Below are 21,389 nucleotides of genomic sequence, written 5' to 3'. Positions count from 1 at the left end.
GTTCAACGAGACAGTGGATAATCAATCGCCCTTTACAATTAGACTGAAGAATAGAAAAAAGCTTTGGTGTGGGCACAGAAATCTGAGTATGTAGATATAAAGAGCCAGATGGTATTGGCCTTCAGGATATTTAGTGCCAGAACAGACGTATGTAACTGCAGATGTTAGAACTTGATAGCAGATGGGATATTACTAGAGTAGTGCAGGATCTCTGCAAGTTTTATGGTTCAACACTTTAGAATGCATAGCAACATATATGTGACGAATACCAGACAATTGTACGGTAATGGATTTATAGAAGGTTACTTTGTTATGGACATATGGGCATAGATTTTTTGGGGGAAAGGTCATTCCTTCTTTATATTGAAACCTAAACAGCCCATCGTCTCACCTAAAGGGTAATTCGAGATTCCAGCACTTCAAAGGCAGAGTGTTGCTCACAGTAAGCACATCATGACAAATCATGGGTGTGATGCCCCTGATTTCCATCCATTAAAACAAGGGTTGCATGCCCATAATTTCCCAAACTGTGCCCCTATGGATGTGCAATCTGCTGGATCACAGCATCATCCCATATATTCCTCAAACCATGATTGTTTTTTGAAACCACTGTGACATCAACTTCAATGGTAACTAACGTCACAAATGAATGAAGTCTGTCTGAAACATTAACTAATCTTTTCTCTTTCCAGATGCTGGTCAACATAGAGTATTTCCAGCATTTTCTGCAACTGCTTTAAATTAAAGCATTAATTATTTTGCAGGAGAAACAATATTAATCTTTTACTTTCTCACTGACGGAATGTCATTTCACTGCCATTTGAATTCTAAAAGTGTGTCTGCACCCTAACTGTAGCATTGCATTGAAAGGATGGCTTTGCTAAACTTAGAATATAAATGTGGAATCTGATCAGCAATCTGACTGTTCAGGGTACTTGAGACCTCAAAATGTGACTCCAGCAGCTAGTAACTTCACACCAAAGGCACATAGCTCTTTTGTCACTGAAAGCAAGGTTTTGGGTAAGTTTAGGCCTTTCAGCTCCAAGCTCCTCAAACAAGCAGCATTGAGATATCACAATATTATGATGTAAATTGGTGTTTATGTTGAACTCACCAAATGCTGCAGGATTTAAAAAAAATTGTTCTTCACAGATTGCCTGACTATAGGAAAGCTTCCCTTATATGGAGCAATCTGCCTGCAGAACAAAAATAAACCAATCAATCGCTATCAAATACAATTGTCAATCGAATATGCTAACCTAAAATAAAAAGGGAAAAAAAATTGAAATATCCGGTTTTGAGGCGCTAATATAGCATTGGTCGCTAAGTTTAGCGGTGGAAGATTTTTAGCACCGGTGAGACCGGTATTGATTTTGTGAGTGGAACGGAGTGGAGTGGAGCGTGAATGGAAGCACTCCACACTTCTCTTAGGGCGCTAAGCCGCTAAAATTCCAGCATCCTAGTACTCAAAGAGAAAGTTAGCTGGAAACATAAAGGGGCCGAAATTCATGCCCGCCAGAAAGCTGATGCACATTCCGTTTTTAAAAAATTTTCACCGTCGGGTCTGATGAGGCGGGCTGTTGATCGATTTTCATCTTGCCGTTGTTTTCGGAGCAGACCGGAAGCCGGTGGGAAGTGGGGGCGGGACAGATTTTCCGCTGCTGTCACTCAGCGGCGGAGCGGTGGTGATGTCATTGCCCTCTACGTCACGACATATCTCCCCTGCTTTAAAGGGGAGATAATCAGCGAATATTTAGGATCAGCCACTGGGCCACCAGGGGGGATTTCGGCCGGGCAAGTGGCCTGGCTCCCAAGAGGGGATGCCAGTCTGCCTGTTGGCGGCCCGGCTGAAACCGGAGACACAATGGTCCGGCTGAATCATAGAATCATAGAAATTTACAGCATAGAAGAAGGACATTTCGGCCCATCCTGTCCGCACCGGCCAAAAAAGAGCTATTCAGCCGAATCCCACTTTCCAGCTCTTGGTCCATAGCCCTGTAGGTTATGGCACTTCAAGTGCACATCCAAGTACTTTCAGGCAATGAGTTCCCTCTGGGTGAACAAATTTCCCCTCAAATCCCCTCTAAATCTCCTAACAATTACTTTAAATCTATGCCCCCTGGTTGTTTATCCCTCTACTAAGGAAAATAGGTAATTCCAATCAACTCTATCTAGGCCCCTCATAATTTTATACACCTCAATAAGGTCTCACCTCAGCCTCCTCTATTCCAAAGAAAACAACACTAGCCTATCCAATCTTTCCTCATAGCTAAAATTCTCCAGTCCAGGCAACATCCTCGTAAATCTCATCTGTACCTTTCCTAATCATAGCTTTCCTGTAATGTGGTGACCAGAACTGCATGTAGTACTCGGGCCTAACTAGTGTTTTATACAATTCAAGCATAACCTCCCTGCTGTTGTATTGTATGCCTCGGGTAATAAAGGCAAGTATTTTGTATGCCTTCATAACCACATTATCAACCTGGCCTGTTACCTTCAGGGATCTGTGGACATGAACTCCAAGGTCCCTTTGTTCCTCAACACTTCTCAGTGTCCTACCATTTACTGTGTATTCCCTTTCCTTGTTAACCCTCCCCAAATGCATTACCTCACACTTCTCTGGATTGAATTCCATTTGCCACTGTTCTGACCGCCTGACCAGTTCATCCTGCATAATACAGCTTTCTTCTTCATTATCAACCACACAGTCAATTTTTGTATCATCTGCAAACTTCTTAATCATACCCCCTACATTCAAGTCAAAATCATTGATATATACGATAAAAAGCAAGGGACTTAGTAATGAACTCTGTGGAACCCCACTGGAAACAGCCTTCCAGTCACAAACACACCCATCAACCATTACTTTTTGCTTCCTGCCTCTGAGCCACTTTTGGATCCAACTTGCCATTTTGCCTTGGATCCCATGGGCTTTTACTTTCATTCCAGTCTGCCATGTGGGACCTTGTCAAAAGCCTTGCTAAAATCCATATACACTATATCAAATGCACTACCCTCATCAACCTTCCTTGTTACCTCCTCAAAAAATTCAATCAAGTTCTCAGACATGACCTTCTCTTAAGAAATCCATGCTAACTGTCCATGATTAATCCGTATATTTCTAAATGAAGATTTATCCTGTCCTCTGAATTCTTTCCAATAATTTTCCCACCACCGAGGCTAGGCTTATAGGCCTGTAATTACTCCCTTTTTAAACAAAGCTACACTGTTAGCAGTCCTGCATTCCTCCGGCACAATACCTGTAGTCAGAGAGGATTGGAAAATGATGGTCAGAGCCTCTGCTATTTCCTCTTTTAATTCTCTTAACAGCCTGGGATACATTTCATCCGGGCCTGCAGATTTATCTACGTTCAAAGCTGCTGAACCCCTTAATACTTCCTCTCTCACTATGTTTATTTCATCTAATATTTCACACTCCTCCTTCCTGATTGCAATGTTTGCATCACACCTCTCTTTTGTGAAAACAGATGCAACATATTCATTAAGAACCATACCCACATCTTCCGCCTCCACACACGATTACCCTCTAATCGGCCCGACTCGTTCTTTAGTTATCCTCTTGCTCTTAATGTATTTACAAAATATCTTTGGGTTTTCCTTGATTTTACTTGCCAAAATGTTTTCATGCTCTTTCTTTGCTTTCCTAATTTCCTTTTTAATTTCACCCTTGCACTTTCTATACTCCTCTAAGGTTTCTGCAGTATTGAGCTTTCGGTATCAGCCAGACGCCACCCTTTTTTCTTTATCCTACCCTTGACATCTAGGGGTTCTAGATTTGTTAGTACCACCCTTTTTCTTTAAGGGAACATACTTGCTCTGAACCCTTAGAATCTCTTCCTTGAATGCCTCCCACTGCTCTGACACTGATTTACCTTCAAGTAACTGTTCCAGTCCACTTTAGCTAAATTACATCTCAGCTTAGTAAAATTGGCTTTCCCCCAATTGTGAACTTTTATTCCTGGCCTATCTTTGTCCTTTTCCATAAATACCCTAAATCTAACTGAATTATAATCAAGAGCACCAAAATGCTCTCCCACTGATTCCCCTTCCACCTGCCCAGCTTAATTCCCTAAAACTAAGTCCAGAACCAGCCCCTCCCTTGTTGAGCTTGCAACATACTGGCTAAAAAAAAGTTTTCCTGCACCCTTCATACCTTTCACACTAATTCTGTTCCAGTTAATATTAGAGTAGTTGAAATCCCCTACTATTACTGCCCTATAGTTTTTGCACTTCCTTGAAAATTGCTGACATATTTGCTCTTCTATCTCCCTCTGACTGTTTGGGGGACTAGAGTACATTCCCAGTAGCGTGATTGCCCCAATTTTGTTCTTCAATTCAACTCATATGGCCTCATTTGATGATCCTTCTAAATTATTATCCCTCCTCACCGCTGTAATTGTTTCCTTAATCAATATTGCGACCCCCCCTCCTTTCTTATCCCCATCTCTATCCCGTCTCTGAACCCTGTAACCTGGAATGTTGAGCTGCCATTCCTGTCCTTCTTTCAGCTATGTCACAGTAATAGCTATAATATCATACTCCCTGTTGTCTATCTATGCCCTTGGCTCGTCTGCCTTATTCCTTAGACTCGTTGCATTGAAGTATATATCATTAAGCACTGCCATACTCCCTTGATGTCTAATTTCTAGCCTTTATTTCCTCTGCCTTCCAAACTCGCTTACTAATTTTCTGCCCTCCATTTCCAGCCTTTCTTCCCTCCCTTCTGAAACTATTCCTAAGTTACCATCCCCTTGCCAAGCTGGTTTAAGCTCTACCCAACAGCACTGGCACCACACCCGCCACTCCCCCACACTCCCACCCCTCCCCACCCCACCCACCCCACCCCACCACCCCTTATGAGGATATTGGTCCAGGCTCTGTTGAATAACCATGAGTGGGATAGGCCTAATGCTTGCTTTGCTCTTTAGAATCATAGATTCATCGAAATTTATGGCACAGAAGAAGCCCATTCAGCCCATCATGTCTGTGCCAGCCGAAAATGAGCTATCCAGCCTAATCCTACTTCCCAGCTCTTGGCCTGTACATTACAGCATTTCAAGTGCATATCCAAGTACTTTTAAATGGGATGAGGGTTTCAGCCTTTTCCACCCTTTCTGACAGTGAGTTCCTCCCTTGCTTCTCAACAGCCTGGGATACATTTCATTCTGGCCCAGCAATTTATCCACTTTCGATGATGCTAAACCCCTTAATACTTCCTCTCTCACTATGTTTATCTCATCTAATATTTCACAGTCTTCTTCCTTAACTACAATGTCTGCATTGTCGCTCTCTTTTGTGAAGACAGACACAATTCATTAAGAATTATACCCACACATTCTGCCTCCTGACACAGATTATCATTTTGGTTTCTAATAGTCCCTACTCTTTCCTTAGTTATCCTCTTGCTCTTTATCTATTTATAAAACAGCTTTAGATTTTCCTTAATTTTACTTTGTCCAGGAATGTTAAAAATGGGTCCTTTAACAAGCATTTGCTCCCTAATTTATATATTTAAGGAGCTTGGGATGCCTAAAAAAAGGGTGCCATGCATTGAAATTGGGAGCAGGCTGTCCCACTGCTAAATTGATATGCTTTGCACCTGTTCTATGCCCAAAAAACATCAAAATATTACAAATTTCTTCCCTCTAAATCCAGAATCACATAAATTCAAGCGATTTGCACTCGCATAATTCAGAACCAAAGTCTATGATTGCATGATGTTAAATCTGAATGCAGTGGTCCATGTTAGTGTGCATTTTGTAACGATTTGGATAAATAAAGTTGCATACACAGTCCTCTACTTGCTGGTAAAAATTGCAGCCATAGATATTCTTAAAGAATTAAATGAAGTAAATTAAATATATCATACCAAACATAAAATGCTATCAAGAAAACATAAATTAATGGTGACTTTCTGAATTATAGCGCTCAATTTTGGCCAGGTGTTGCTCCGTTTTTGTTTTGGAGCTACTTGGTTTTTCTGGAGTATCTTAAAAATCCCCATTTTGCACATTCAATTTGCATCAGTGTAAGGTTTTTTTTAGTTTAGTCTTTTTTTTTCTCAAAAGGGGGTGTTACCAGCAATCTACGCCAGTTTTGGCCATTTAGGCCACTTTGGCCAGGTAATAGTTACTCCAAATCTACTCAGGCCAGCGTGCCTGTTAAGAAACCAGCTGAGAGTTAAGAAATCAGCGCAGGCAAGTGCATTGCAGGCCAGCAGAACTTAATGACTTGACTAAAGAATGTGAATAGGATCAAACAGCTATACAGGACATCATATGACAAACTTCGCAAAATTAATTTACTATACAACAGAAACATTCATGGATACTTAAAAATAAAAGAAGTAAAAGATAGTTGAATTAAATTGCCCTTATCTCACAACTAATTTAAACAACTATTTGTTTGCAATGATTACACTGGGCCAAAATTGAGCCCATATTATCTAAATAAAGTCGACTTCAATATATTCTCTCAGTGTTCCTCTGTCACTAATGTTCTTCTTTCACAATAGCACCAGGTGAATAGGCTTGACAACTGGTCACCACTATTCACAAGAGACAAAACATATTTACATAATTTTTTTCAAAATATCCAGAAGTCCAGGAAAATGACAAGCCATTAAGAAAGTTCAAAAATAGCTACAATGCATAAAATTTCAAACCTGAGGTCAATCGCACCAGGAGGCCACTCGGCCAGGGATAGGGGTGGGCATTGGGTCCCACACACACAGCGACTGCAGCACGCACACAGGGAGGCTGGGGGCGAGGAGCTACTGCGCATGCATGGACACTCCATTGCGCATGTGCAGATGTCCCGGCACTGTTTTCAGCGCAGGGCACTGGCTCCGCCCCCGACTCGACTGGCCACGCTATGTGACGATCGAGGAGCGGCCGGACAGCGGCCAAAGTGGGTAGCGATTTTTTCGCTGCACTTATCAACGGAGAAAAGCGGCGCATCTCCAATAAGTGCACCGAAAAAAGGGGTGGGTCAAAATTGAGCCCATAATAACTAAATTAGTATAACTGAAATCTACTGTTCTAAAGTAATTGCACTCAATAGATTTCTTAATCAAAAGGCAAGGCATTTTCATTTTCTGGATATCTTATTTCATATTCAGTGTAAAGTTATTATCAAGCCCATTGTGAACAATGCAGCTGCACTTATGTTGCCATAACTTAAGCAAGTTGATTAAACCATGATTGCTGGAAATATTGAGCAGGTGAGGCAGCATCTGTGGAGAGAGAAACAGCATTAACATTTCAGGTCGATGTTGCCTGACCTGCTGAGTATTTCCAGCATTTTCTGTTTTTCTTTTTAGATTTCCAGCATCCACAGTATTTTGCTTTTGATTAAACCATAAGTTGATTGCCATGAATTTTTCAAAATGTTAACTTTTTTGTTCTCTTTGCATCTGTTGACTGTCAGGAATTTGGGATTGATTCTCAATATTTTGTTGGATTTGTTTTGCTATGTTAGCTGTAGTATTTTGCTACTCTTTGTGTTTTGAATTGGACTAGTGCCATGAACAGAATTTTAAAGTAAGTCACAACAGAGTGATTTAGTTTTCCAGAAATCAAAAATGTTATGCGAGTTATAATACAAATATATTTCAAGTGGCGTTGCTCAAAGTGAGTCAGATGAATGGTTCACCAAAGTTTTCATGTGAAATGTGGTAGACTTTAGCACTTTTCATTATTATTGCATCCTGATATGTTGTGGTGAAATTATTGTTTCAAGTGATTTGATTGCTTTTGTTTCTGCTTTTTATTTAATTGGTAGATTTTGTGAATGGTCATAGTTACATAGTTTTGGTTTGTTCCTATTATAGGAATGTGAAAGTCGAGCAAATCATCAACAAGTGTGACAAAACAAATTACATGTGAAAGTATGAAGCCCAGGTATGAAGCCTGAAGTAGGATTGTCAAAAAAAATGTATAAAAGAAAAAAAGAAAAAAAACAGGCCACTGCTGTCAAAATAAAGAAAGAAAGAATTGCATTTATACAGCTCCTTTCATAATCTCAGGACATCCCAAAGTGTTTTACAGCCAATGAAGTACTTTTGAAGTGTAATCACTGTTGTAATGTAGGAACAGACAACTATTTTTATAATATTACGAGTAGATCTCCTGTAGTATCATTGACACTGAATCAGAGTTATGGGGTTGGACTTGGTCTTTAGCCATAGTGCAAAATGTGGGCTAGCAAATTGGCAGCCTATTTTATACACCACCCAGTTTTCTTTTCTATTGACTGCCAATTTTTCATCACCCATTTTGTACCACCACCCAAGAACAATTTCAGCCCCATGATGTGGAAATAAGAGATTGGTGGACAGAAAGAAAGAAAGAAAGAAAGAAAGAAAGAAAGAAAGAAATAAATAAATATATGTACAAAAGGTCTGCCCACCACCAGAGGGCACTACTGTCGGAGGTCCTAGGGTAATAGGTACACTCGTGCTGGGCCCAGTATATAACCTGAACTTCACCTTTGTATCTTCACGTCTGGAAGCCATTAAAGACTGAACAGGTTACACCTGGTCACTGGCTCACAGTACGGAGTTCATTGTGTCATTTCATGGAATTAGACACAGGTGCGAGTCAATCAATAATGAGCCAGAGGACTTTTGAAAAACTGTGGGAGACCAAGGCACAGAGACCCAAGCTGAGTCCAATAAATGCAAAGTTGCATTTCAAATCCAAAGAGAAAGGTATAAAGGTAGAAAGAAAGGCAGAAAGAAAGTTAGATAGAAACATAGAAAATAGGTGCAGGAGTAGGCCATTCGGACCTTCGAGCCTGCACCACCATTCAATACGATCATGGCCGATCATGCAACTTCAGTACCCTATTCCTGCTTTCTCTCCATACCTCTTGATCTCTTTAGCCATAAGGGTCACATCTAACTCCCTCTTGAATATATCTAACAAACTGGCCTCAACAACTTTCTGTGGAAGAGAATTCCACAGGTTCACAATTCTCTGAGTGAAGAAGTTTCTCCTCATCTTGGTCCTAAATGGCTTACCCCTTATCCTCAAACTGTGACCGCTGGTTCTGGACTTCCCCATTGTAATTAGCTGGGGACCCAGCATTGAACCTTGCGGTACCTCACTAGTCACTGCCTGCCATTCTGAAAAGGACCCGTTTATTCCTACTCTTTGCTTCCTATCTGACAACTAGTTCTCTATGCACGTCAAAACATTACCCCCAATACCATGTGCTTTAATTTTGCACACTAATCTCTTTTGTGGGACTTTGTCAAAAGCCTTTTGAAAGTCCAAATACACCACATCCACTGGTTCTTCCTTGTCCACTCTATTAATTACATCCTCAAAAAATGCTAGAAGGTTTGTCAAGCATAATTTCCAGATCCTGTCACTGCTTTCCAAATGTACTGTTATTACATTTTTAATAATTGATTCCAACATTTTCCCCACTACCGATGTCAGGCTAACCAATCTATAATTCCATGTTTTCTCTCTCCCTCCTTTTTTAATAATTGGGGTTACATTAGCTACCCTGCAATCCATAGGAACGGATCCAGAGCTATAGAATGTTGGAAAATGACCACCAATGCATCCATTATTTCTAGGGCCACTTCCTTAAGTACTCTGGGATGCAGACTATCAGGCCCCAGGGATTTATCGGTCTTCAATCCCATCAATTTCCCTAACACAATTTCCTGACTAATAAGGATTTCCTTCAGTTCCTCCTTCTCACTAGACCCTCGGTCCTCCAGTATTTCCGGAAGGTTATTTGTGTCTTCCTTAATGAAGACAGAACCAAAGTATTTGTTCAATTGGTCTGCCATTTCTTTGTTCCCCATTATAAATTCACCTGACATTTGTCTTCACTAATCTTTTTCTCTTCACATATCTATAGAAGCTTTTGCAATCAGTTTTTATGTTCCCTGCAAGCTTAGTCTCTTACTCTAATTTCCCCCTCCTAATTAAACCCTTTGTCCTCCTCTGCTGAATTTTAAATTTCTCCCAGTCCTCAGGTTTGCTGCTTTTTCTGGCCAATTTATATGCCTCTTCCTTGGATTTAACACTATCCCTAATTTCCCTTGTTAGCCACGGTTGAGCCACCTTCCCTGTTTTATTTTTATGCCAGACAGGGATGTACAATTGTTGAAGTTCATCCATGTGATCTTTAAATGTCTGCCATTGCCTATCAACCGTCAATCCTTTAAGTACCATTCGCCAGTCTATGCTAGCCGATTCACATCTCATACCATCGAAGTTACCTTTCTTTAAATTCAGGACCCTAGTCTCTGAATGAACTGTGTCACTCTCCATCTTATTATAGTTACTCTTCCCCAAGGGCCCTCGCACAACAAGATTGCTAATTAATCTTCTCTCATTTCACAACAACCAGTCTAGGATGGCCAGCTCTCTAGTTCGTTCCTTGACATATTGGTCTAGAAAACCATCTCTTATACACTCCAGGAAATCCTCCTCAACTGTATTGTTACCAGCTTGGTTAGCCCAATCTATATGTAGATTAAAGTCACCCATGAAAACCGCTGTACCTTTATTGCACGCATCCCTAATTTCCTGTTTGATGCCATCCCCAACCTCACTATTACTGTTTGGTGATTGATGAGACCAGTCACCTTAGAACTTATTTTGTGGAAGCAAGTCATCCTCAACTCTGAGGGACTGCCTAAGAGGACTACTGTTTGATGGTCTGTACACAACTCTCACTAGCGTTTTCTGCCCTTTGGTGTTCCGCAGCTCTACCCATACAGATTCCACATCATCCAAGCTAATGTCCTTCCTTACTATTGCGTTAATCTCCTCTTTAACCAGCAATGTTACCCACCTCCTTTTCCTTTCTGTCTATCCTTCCTGAATATTGAATACCCCTGGATGTTGAGTTCCCAGCCTTGCTCATCCTGGAGCCATATCTCCGTAATCCCAATTACATCATATCCGTTAACAACTATTTACGCAGTTAATTCATCCACCTTATTACGAATGCTTCTCACGTTGAGATGCATAGCCTTCAGGTTTGGTTATTTTAACACTCTTTGTCCTTTTAAAATTATGTTGTAATGTGGCCCTTTTTGATTTTTGCCTTTGATTTCTCTGCCCTCCAGTATATCTTATCTCCTTTCTACCTTTTGCTTCTGCCCCCATTTTACTTCCCTCTGTCTCGCTGCATAGATTCCCATCCCCCTGCCATGTTAGTTTAAACCCTCCCCAACAGCACTAGCAAACTCTCCCCCTGGGACATCGATTCCGCTCCTGCCCAGTTGCAGACTGTCCATTTTGTACTGGTCCCATCTCCCCCAGAACTGTTTCCAATGTCCCAGCAATTTGAATCCCTCCCTCTTGCACCATTCCTCAAGCCACGTATTCATCTTAGCTATCCTACTATTTCTACTCTGACTAGCACGTGGCACTGGTAGCAATCATGAGATTACTACCTTTGCGGTCCTACTTTTTAATTTAACTCCTAGCTCCCTAAATTCAGCTTGTAGGACTTCATCCCATTTTAACCTATATAGTTGGTATCTATATTCACCACAATCCCACTCTTCGCCAATGATTCACCAGTAGAAAATAAGCAGTAAATAATTTTTTCAGTAAAACTTCACCTCAAAAAAGAATTAAAAATTCATCCTCCAGCTTGCTTTCAAATCATTTGGGGAAAAAAGCTCTCATAAATATTGTTATTGCCTGAGGAAAGATGCACTTTCAGCTTTGTACTGTGAGAAATAAATATTCATGTAGACAATAATTGTTCCTAAATTCACGGTATGAACAAAATAAAGAACTGGTGTTCCAAACCTCACCCTTTGGGGTAGAAATTGATATATGTTTTCCCCTTTTTACGTGTGTAAACTGAGCATAATGTATACCAATTCTGGGTACGAGGTCCTGCACCCGATTATGCGGTAGTGACATGGCCATTGCCCTAATGGGCCATGCTTTCAGGTATCCCTGCCGCCTGCCTGAAAACAGTACTGGCCCAATTTAAATTTTAAATAATAAGGCTATTGTGGCTGTTGTAGGGCTCCTCTACAATAATTGGCAAATGCCTCAAATGCAAGCTCTGAAAGTTTTTTTTGTTTTTACAGAGGCCTAACTAACGGTTCTTAAAGGCACTGCTGGAGGCCTCAGAAGAAAGGTAAGATTTCCAAGCCTACCTGAAAGTGGCTCCTCCTGGCTCCATATTAAAACTGCGGGATTCTTTCTAGCGAATGAAATACATTTTTAATGTAGTCACTGTTGTAATGTAGGAAATACACATCAGTTAATTTGCGCACAGCCAGCTCCCACAAAGAGCAATGTGATAATCACTAATTTATCTGTTTTAATGATGTTGGTTGAGGGATAAATATTGGCCATCTTTGTAATAGTGCCATGGCAGCTTTTACATCCACCTGAGAGGGCAGACGGTTTAACATCTCAGCTGAAAGATGGTGCCTCAGACAGTGCAGCATTTTCTCAGTTCTGCATTGAAGTGTCAGCCTTGATTGTGTGTTTAAGTCTTTGGAGTGACAAGAATGCTACTCACTGAGCCATGGCTAATACCCACACCACAGCATTGACAGCTTAGTCTTGAATTTCTCAAGCAGCAACTCAGTGAGGCTTCTGAAGCTGTTTTAATATTCTTCATAGGGCACTGGGCCCACCTCATTGTTATAGGTTACATTGGACTGTTGCTGAGAGTCTCCTTCTCCTGGTCAGGCACACTCAACTAAGAATTGTCCAGTGACCCCCCTGCAGGTTTGCTTCCTTCCACCATATCTCATCCAACTGCTTGAGATAATTTTTCTTCTGGAACTGCAATACAGCCAGCAGAATTAAATGAACAAATACCATTGACAGCATGTTGAGGAAATTAAATACATTTGTAAAATAAAGCAGCTGAGCCTGGAAATAATTACATCCACCAGTGGGCCTCTGTGGCACTGCTTGGAATCTGAGTGAGAGATCGGGCTACGTTGCCAGGTGTGGGGGAGATAGGTTCAGGTAGGGTTTGGTAACCAGAACTAGGGCTTACGGTGAGGGTGGATACAGAATTGAGAGTTTGGAATGTGTAGATAGTGGGAGATCTACAATTGAAAGAAAATTGAATTTAAAAAGTCAGGCAGAGAGCATAGGTAGCTACAAAAAGGGAATACAGCAAGGTACGGGTGCAACATTGCCCATGGGTTGCTGACATCACATCTGAGGCAGAGGTGTTTCTGTCAATATACTCTAAAGGTTTATGCAGACAATGTCTCTGCTATTTTATTTCAAGAAATAAATGATAATCCACCCACATCAGTATTTTTTAAATTTTAAATCAAAGACAATTCTTCATATAATTTCTTCCCAGTCTGACTCTGGGTGGGGATGTCATGGTGTATGGGTTTCATTGATTTTTTTTAATTGCAATGTGATTCATCAGAATCGTTAGTGGGAAGAACATTAGAATTGGGAGAAAGATTGTTCTTTCATAGGATTTTTGAATAACAAAAGTAGAAAATAACCAATTAGAAAGGAGAAAACCAAGGAAGTTTAAAAACTTAGCCAATAACAAAGAAGAAAATTGACCAACAACTCAGCAGACGATAAACTCAATTTTACAAGCAACCATTTTTCCATTTAGTCACCGTCAACTCTTTAAACCTAAAGAAAATAGTTCAGCAATTTAGCTAAACACAGTAAACTATGTTCAGGAAATGATACAGTAAAATAGCTTATATGACGGTTGCCAAGTATTAGTTCATCTATATTCATAGAAACATAGAAACATAGAAAATAGGTGCAGGAGTAGGCCATTCAACCCTTCGAGCCTGCACCACCATTCAATAAGATCATGGCTGATCATTCACCTCAGTACCTCTTTCCTGCTTTCTCTCCATACCCCTTGATCCCCTGAGCCGTAAGGGCCATATGTAACTCCCTCTTGAATATATCCAATGAACTGCCATCAACAACTCTCTGCAGCAGGGAATTCCATAGGTTAACAACTCTATGAGTGAAGAAGTTTCTCCTCATCTCATTCCTAAATGTCCTACCCCTTATCCTAAGACTATGTCTTCTGGTTCTGGACTTCCACAACATCGGGAACATTCTTCCTGCATCTAAACTATCCAGTCCCATCAGAAACTTACACGTTTCTATGAGATCGCCTCTCATCCTTCTAAACTCCAGTGTATAAAGGCCCAGTTGATCCAGTCTCTCCTCATATGACAGTCTAGTCATCCCTGGAATTAGTCTGGTGAACCTTTGCTGCACTCCCGCAATAGCAAGAACGTCCTTCCTCAGTTTAGGAGAACAAAATTGAACACAATATATTCCAGGAGATGCCTCACTAAGGCCCTGTACAACTGCAGTAAAACCTCCCTGCTCCGATACTCAAATCCCCTAGCTATGAAGGCCAACATACCAGTTGCGTTCTTCACCGCCTGCTGTACCTGCATGTCAACCTTCATAACTGATGAACCATGACACCCAGGTCTCATTGTACCTCCCATTTTCTGAATCTGCCGCCATTCAGATAATATTCTGCCTCAGTGTTTTTGCCCCCAAACTGGATAAGCTCACATTTATCCACATTATACTGCATCTGCCATGCATTTGCCCACTCACCTAACCTGTCCAAGTCACCCTGCAGCCTCTTAGCGTCCTCCTCACAGCTCGCACCGCCACCCAGTTTAGTGTCATCTGCAAACTTGGAGATATTACACTCAATTCCTTCATCCAAATCGTTAATGTATATTGTTAAGAGCTTGGGTCCCAGCACTGAGCCCTGCGGCACTCCGCTAGTCACTGCCTGCCATTCTGAAAAGGACCTGTATATCCCAACTCTCTGCTTCCTGTCTGCCAACCAGTTCTCTATCTCTTGTGCGGGACCTTGTCAAAAGCCTTTTGAAAGTCCAAGTAAACCACATCCACTGGTTCTCCCTTGTCCACTCTGCTAGTTACATCCTCAAAAAATTCCAGAAGATTCGTCAAGCATGATTTCCCTTTCATAAATCCAGGCTGACTTGGACCGATCCTGTCACTGCTTTCCAAATGCACTACTATTTCATCCTTAATGATTGATTCCAACATTTTCCCCATGACTGATGTCAGGCTAACCGGTTTATAATTACCCTTTTTCTCTGTGGTGGTGTTACATTAGCTACCCTCCAGTCCATAGGAACTGATCCAGAGTCGATAGACTGTTGGAAAATGATCACCAATGCTTCCACTATATCTCGGGCCACTTCCTTAAGTACTCTGGGATGCAGACTATCAGGGCCCGGGGATTTATCGGCCTTCAATCCCATCAATTTCCCTAACACAATTTCCCACCTAATAAGGATATCCTTCAGTTCCTCCTTCTCACGAGACCCACTGTCCCCAGTACATTCAGAAGGTTCTTTGTGTCTTCCTTTGTGAAGACAGAACCGAAGTATTTGTTCAATTGGTCTGCCATTTCTTTATTCCCCATTATAAATTCACCTGAATCTGACTGCAAGGGACCTACATTTGCCTTCACTAATCTTTTTCTCTTCACATATTTATAGAAGCTTTTGCAGTCAGTTTTTATGTTCCCTGCAAGCTTCCTCTCGTACTCTATTTCCCCCCTCTTAATTAAACCCGAAGTCCTCCTCTGTTGAATTCTAAATTTCTCCCAGTCCTCAGGTTTGTTACTTTTTCTAGCCAATTTATATGCCTCTTCGTTGGTTTTAACACTATCCTTAATTTCCCTTGTTAGCCACGGTTGAGCCACCTTCCCCATTTTATTTTTACTCCAGACAGGGATGTACAATTGATGAAGTTCACCCATTTGATCTTTAAATGTTTGCCATTGTTTATACACCGTCAACCCTTTAAGTATCCTTTGCCAGTCTATTCTAGCTCATTCACACCTCATACCATCGAAGTTACCTTTCCTGACGTTCTAGACCCTAGATTCCGAATTAACTGTGTTACTCTCCATCTTAATAAAAAATTCTACCATATTATGGTCACTCTTCCCCAAGGGGCCTCGCACAACAAGATTGCTAATTAGTCCCTTCTCATTACACATCACCCAGTCTCGGATGGCCAGCTCTCTAGTTGGTTCGTCGACATATTGGTCTAGAAAACCATCCCTAATACACTCCGGGAAATTGTCCTCCACCACATTGGTACCAGTTTGGTTAGCCCAATCAATATGTAGATTAAAGTTGCTCATGATAACTGCTGTACCTTTATTGCACACATCCCTTATTTCTTGTTTGATGCTGTCCCCAACCTCACTACTACTGTTTGGTGGTCTGTACACAACTCCCACTTGTGTTTTCTGCACTTTGGTATTCCGCAGCTCCACCCATACCAATTCCATATCATCCAGGCTAATGTCCCTCCTTACTAATGCATTAAATTCCTCTTTAACCAGCAACGCCAGCCCGCCTCCTTTTCCTCTCTGCCTATCCTTCCTAAATGTTGAATACCCCTGGATGTTGAGTTCCCAGCCTTGGTCACCCTGGAGCCATGTCTCCATGATGCCAATTACATCATCTCCGTTAACTGCTGTCTGCGCAGTTAATTCATCCACCTTATTCCGAATAGCAGTTTAATTTAAAGGGGAAAAGTTAAATAGTTGGGAATCTTTCAGGTTTAGGCAGAGAAAAACAAGGTAATTCTCCAGTAGGAGGCAATTAGCAGCTAGTTAAAACCAGTTCTATAAACGACCGGCCAGTAGTGAGTCATCTGACCTAGATACAGTTTAAAAAGAGGCAGCTCGTGCAGAACACAGAGTGCAGCAGCATAAAGTCACATTCGTGAGGTTGGTAAGTGCGTGAGTTCGGGCAAGTGGTGGTGGCAGGTGCTGTTTTGTCTTCTTTTTCCAGCAGTGCTGACACTAGAGCAGCTGAAAAGGAGCGCGAGAGGAGGAGATGGAGGCCCAGAGACCAGCCCAACCAGCTGCAGACAAAGATAGAGGGGTGTGATATCGAGAGGTGACATCACAGCCAAGTTGGTAAGTGGTTGGCTGTTCGACTGGTAAGTATAACTCTCTTTTAGACTGACTTTTAGATTGGTTTAATTGGCAGCGAACTACTAAGTAGCTGTTTGGTGTTTAAGTAAATTTTAGTAAATAAATTAATTTAAGGGTTAAGTCATGGCAGAAGAGCTCTGACCCATGTCATGCTCCTCCTGTGCTATGTGGCAAATCAGGGACACTTCTAGTGACTACTATGTGTGCAGGAAGTGTGCCCAGCTGCAACTCCTGACAGACCACATGACAGCACTGGAGCTGCAGATGGACTCACTCTGGAGCATGCGCGATGCTGAGAATATTGTGGATAGCACATTTAGTGAGTTGGTCACACCGCAGGTAAGGGTTAGGACAGATAGTGAATGGGTGACCAAGAGACAAGGCAAGAGCAGCAAGGTAGTGCAGAAGTCCCCTGTGGTCATCTCCCTCCAAAACAGATATACCGTTTTGGATACTGTTGGGGGAGATGACTTACCAGGGGAAGGCACCAGCAGACAGGTTCATGGCACCATGGGTGGCTCTGCTAAACAGAAGGGCGGGAAAAAGAGTGGGAGAGCTATCGTGATAGGGGACTCTATTATAAGGGGAATAGATAGGAGTTTCTGCGGCCGCAACCGAGACTCCAGGACGATATGTTGCCTCCCTGGTACAAGGGTCAAGGATGCCTCAAAGCGGCTGCAGAGCATTCTGGAGAGGGAGAGTGAACAGCCAGTTGTCATGGTACATGTAGGTACCAATGATATAGGTAAGAAGCGGGAAGAGGTCCTACAAGCTGAATTTAGGGAACTAGGAGTTAAATTAAAAAGTAGGACCTCAAAGGTAGTATTCTCTGGATTGCTACCAGTGCCACATGCTAATCAGATTAGAGGGAGCAGGATAGTTAGAATAAATACATGGCTTCAGCAGTGGTGCAAGAGGGAGGGATTCGAATTCCTGGGACTTTGGAACCAGTTCTGGGGGAAGTGGGACCTGTACAAAAGGGACGGTTTGCACTTGGGCAGGACTGGAACTGATGTCCTGGGAGTAACATTTGCTAATGCAGTTTGGGAGTGTTTAAACTAATATGGCAGGGGGATGGGAACTTATGCAGTGAGATAGGGTGAAGTAATATGGAGCCAGAAACAGATGGTAGAAAGGTAAAAAACAATAGTGGAAGGCCGAGTAAACAAAGGCAAGAAACAAAAAGGGCCACACTACATCATAATTCTAAATGGACAAAGGGTGTTAAAAAAACAAACCTGAAGGCTTTGTCTCTTAATGCAAGGAGTATCCGTAAAAAGGTGGATGAATTAACTGTGCAAATAGATGTTAACAGATATGATGTGATTGGGATTACAGAGATGTGGCTCCAAGATGATCAGGGCTGGGAACTCAACATCCAAGGGTATTCAAAATTCAGGAAGGATAGAATAAAAGGAAAAGGAGGTGGGGTCGCATTGCTGGTGAAAGAGGCAAATAATGCAATAGTTAGGAAGGACATTAGCTTGGATGATGTGGAATCTATATGGGTAGAGCTGCAGAACACCAAAGGGCAAAAAACATTAGTGGGAGTTGTGTACAGACCTCCAAACAGTAGCAGTGATGTTGGGGAGGGCATCAAACAGGAAATTAGGGGTGCATGCAATAAAGGTGCAGCAGTTATCATGGGTGACTTTAATATGCATATAGATTGGGCTAACCAAACTGGAAGCAATACGGCGGAGGAGGATTTCCTGGAGTGCATAAGGGATAGTTTTCTAGAACAATATGTCGAGGAACCAACTAGGGGGGAGACCATCTTAGACTGGGTGTTGTGCAATGAGAGAGGATTAATTAGCAATCTCGTTGTGCGAGGCCCCTTGGGGAAGAATGACCATAATATGGTGGAATTCTACATCAGGATGGAGAATGAAACAGTTAATTCAGAGACCATGGTCCAGAACTTAAAGAAAGGTAACTTTGAAGGTATGAGGCGTGAATTGGCTAGGATAGATTGTCGAATGATACTTAAGGGGTTGACAGTGAATGGGCAATGGCAGACATTTAGAGACGACATTGATGAACTACAATAATTGTACATCCCTGTCTGGCATAAAAATAAAAAAAGGAAGGTGGCTCAACCATGGCTATCAAGGGAAACCAGGGATAATATTAAAGCCAAGGAAGTGGCATACACATTGGCAAGAAATAGCAGCGAACCCGGGGACTGGGAGAAATTTAGAACTCAGCAGAGGAGGACAAAGGGTTTGATTAGGGCAGGGAAAATAGGGTACGAGAGGAAGCTTGCAGGGAACATTAAGACAGACTGCAAAAGCTTCTATACATATGTAAAGAGAAAAAGGTTCGTAAAGACAAACGTAGGTCCCCTGCAGTCAGAATCAGGGGAAGTCATTACAAGGAACAAAGAAATGGCAGACCAATTGAATAAGTACTTTGGTTCAGTATTCACGAAGGAGGACACAAACAACCTTCCAGATATAAAAGGGGTCAGAGGGTCGAGTAAGAAGGAGGAACTGAGGGAAATTCTTATTAGTCGGGAAATTGTGTTGGGGAAATTGATGGGATTGAAGGCCGATAAATTCTCAGGGCCTGATGGACTGCATCTCAGAGTATTTAAAGAGGTGGCCTTGGAAATAGCGGATGCATTGACAGTCATTTTCCAACGTTCCATAGACTCTGGATCAGTTCCTATGGAGTGGAGGGTAGCCAATGTAACCCCACTTTTTAAAAAAGGAGGGAGAGAGAAAACAGGGAATTATAAACCGGTCAGCCTGACATCGGTCGTGGGAAAATGATGGAATCAATTATTCAGGTTGTCATAGCAGCGCATTTGGAAAGAGGTGACATGATAGGTCCAAGTCAGCATGGATTTGTGAAAGGGAAATCATGCTTGACAAATTTTCTGGAATTTTTTGAGGATGTTTCCAGTAGAGTGAACAAGGGAGAACCAGTTGATGTGGTGTATTTGGACTTTCAGAAGGCTTTCGACAAGGTCCCACAAGAGATTAATGTGCAAAGTTAAAGCATATGGGATTGGGGAACTGACGTGGATTGAGAACTGGCTGGCAGACAGGAAGCAAAGAGTAGGAGTAAATAGGTACTTTTCAGAATGGCAGGCAGTGACTAATGGGGTATCGCAAGGTTCTGTGCTGGGGCCCCAGCTGCTAACTTTGTACATTAATGATTTAGACGAGGGGATTAAATGTCGTATCTCCAAATTTGCGGATGACACTATGCTAGGTGGCAGTGTGAGCTGCGAGGAGGATGCTATGAGGCTGCAGAGTGATTTGGATAGGTTAGGTGCGTGGGCAAATCCATGGCAGATGAAGTATAATGTGGATACATGTGAGGTTATCCACTTTGGTGGTAAAAGCAGAGAGACAGACTATTATCTGAATGGTGACAGATTAGGAAAAGGGGAGGTGCAACGAGACCTGGGTGTCATGGTACATCAGTCATTGAAGGTTGGCATGCAGGTACAGCAGGCGGTTAAGAAAGCAAATGGCATGTTGGCCTTCATAGCGAGGGGATTTGAGTATAGGGGCAGGGAGGTGTTGCTACAGTTGTACAGGGCCTTGGTGAGGCCACACCTGGAGTATTGTGTACAGTTTTGGTCTCCTAACTTGAGGAAGGCATTCTTGCTATTGAGGGAGTGCAGCGAAGGTTCACCAGACTGATTCCCGGGATGGCGGGACTGACATATCAAGAAAGACTGGATCAATTGGGCTTGTATTCACTGGAGTTCAGAAGAATGAGAGGGGAATCTCATAGAATTCTAATGGATTTAGACAGGTTAGTGCAGGACAAATGTTACCAATGTTGGGGAAGTCCAGAACCAGGGGTCACAGTCTAAGGATAAGGGGTAAGCCATTTAGGACTGAGATGAAAAGAAACTTCTTCATCCAGAGAGTGGTGAACCTGTGGAATTCTCTACCACAGAAAGTTGTTGAGGCCAATTCACTAAATATATTCAAAAAGAAGTTAGATGTAGTCCTTTCTACTAGGGGGATCAAGGGGTATTGCGAGAAAGCAGGAATGGGGTACTGAAGTTGCATGTTCAGCCATGAACTCATTGAATGGCGGTGCAGGCTCGAAGGGCCGAATGGCCTACTCCTGCATGTATTTTCTATGTTTCTATATTTCTATGAATACTCCTCGCATTGAGGCAAAGAGCCTTCAGGCTTGTCTTTTTAACACACTTTTCCCCTTTAGAATTTTGCTGTAATGTGGCCCTTTTTGTTTTTTGCCTTGGGCTTCTCTGCCCTTCAATTTAACTATTCTCCTTTCTATCTTTTGCTTTTGCCTCCATTTTATTTCCCTCTTTCTCCCTGCATCGGTTCCCATCCCCCTGCCATGTTAGTTTAACTCCTCCCCAACAGCACTGGCAAACACTCCTCCTCGGACATTGGTTCCAGTGCTGC

The sequence above is a fragment of the Pristiophorus japonicus genome, chromosome 1 (genome assembly GCF_044704955.1).
Source record: "Pristiophorus japonicus isolate sPriJap1 chromosome 1, sPriJap1.hap1, whole genome shotgun sequence".
Taxonomy (NCBI): Eukaryota; Metazoa; Chordata; class Chondrichthyes; family Pristiophoridae; genus Pristiophorus; species Pristiophorus japonicus.
The sequence above is the reverse complement of the archived record's forward strand: the minus strand, read 5'-3'. Positions refer to the sequence as shown.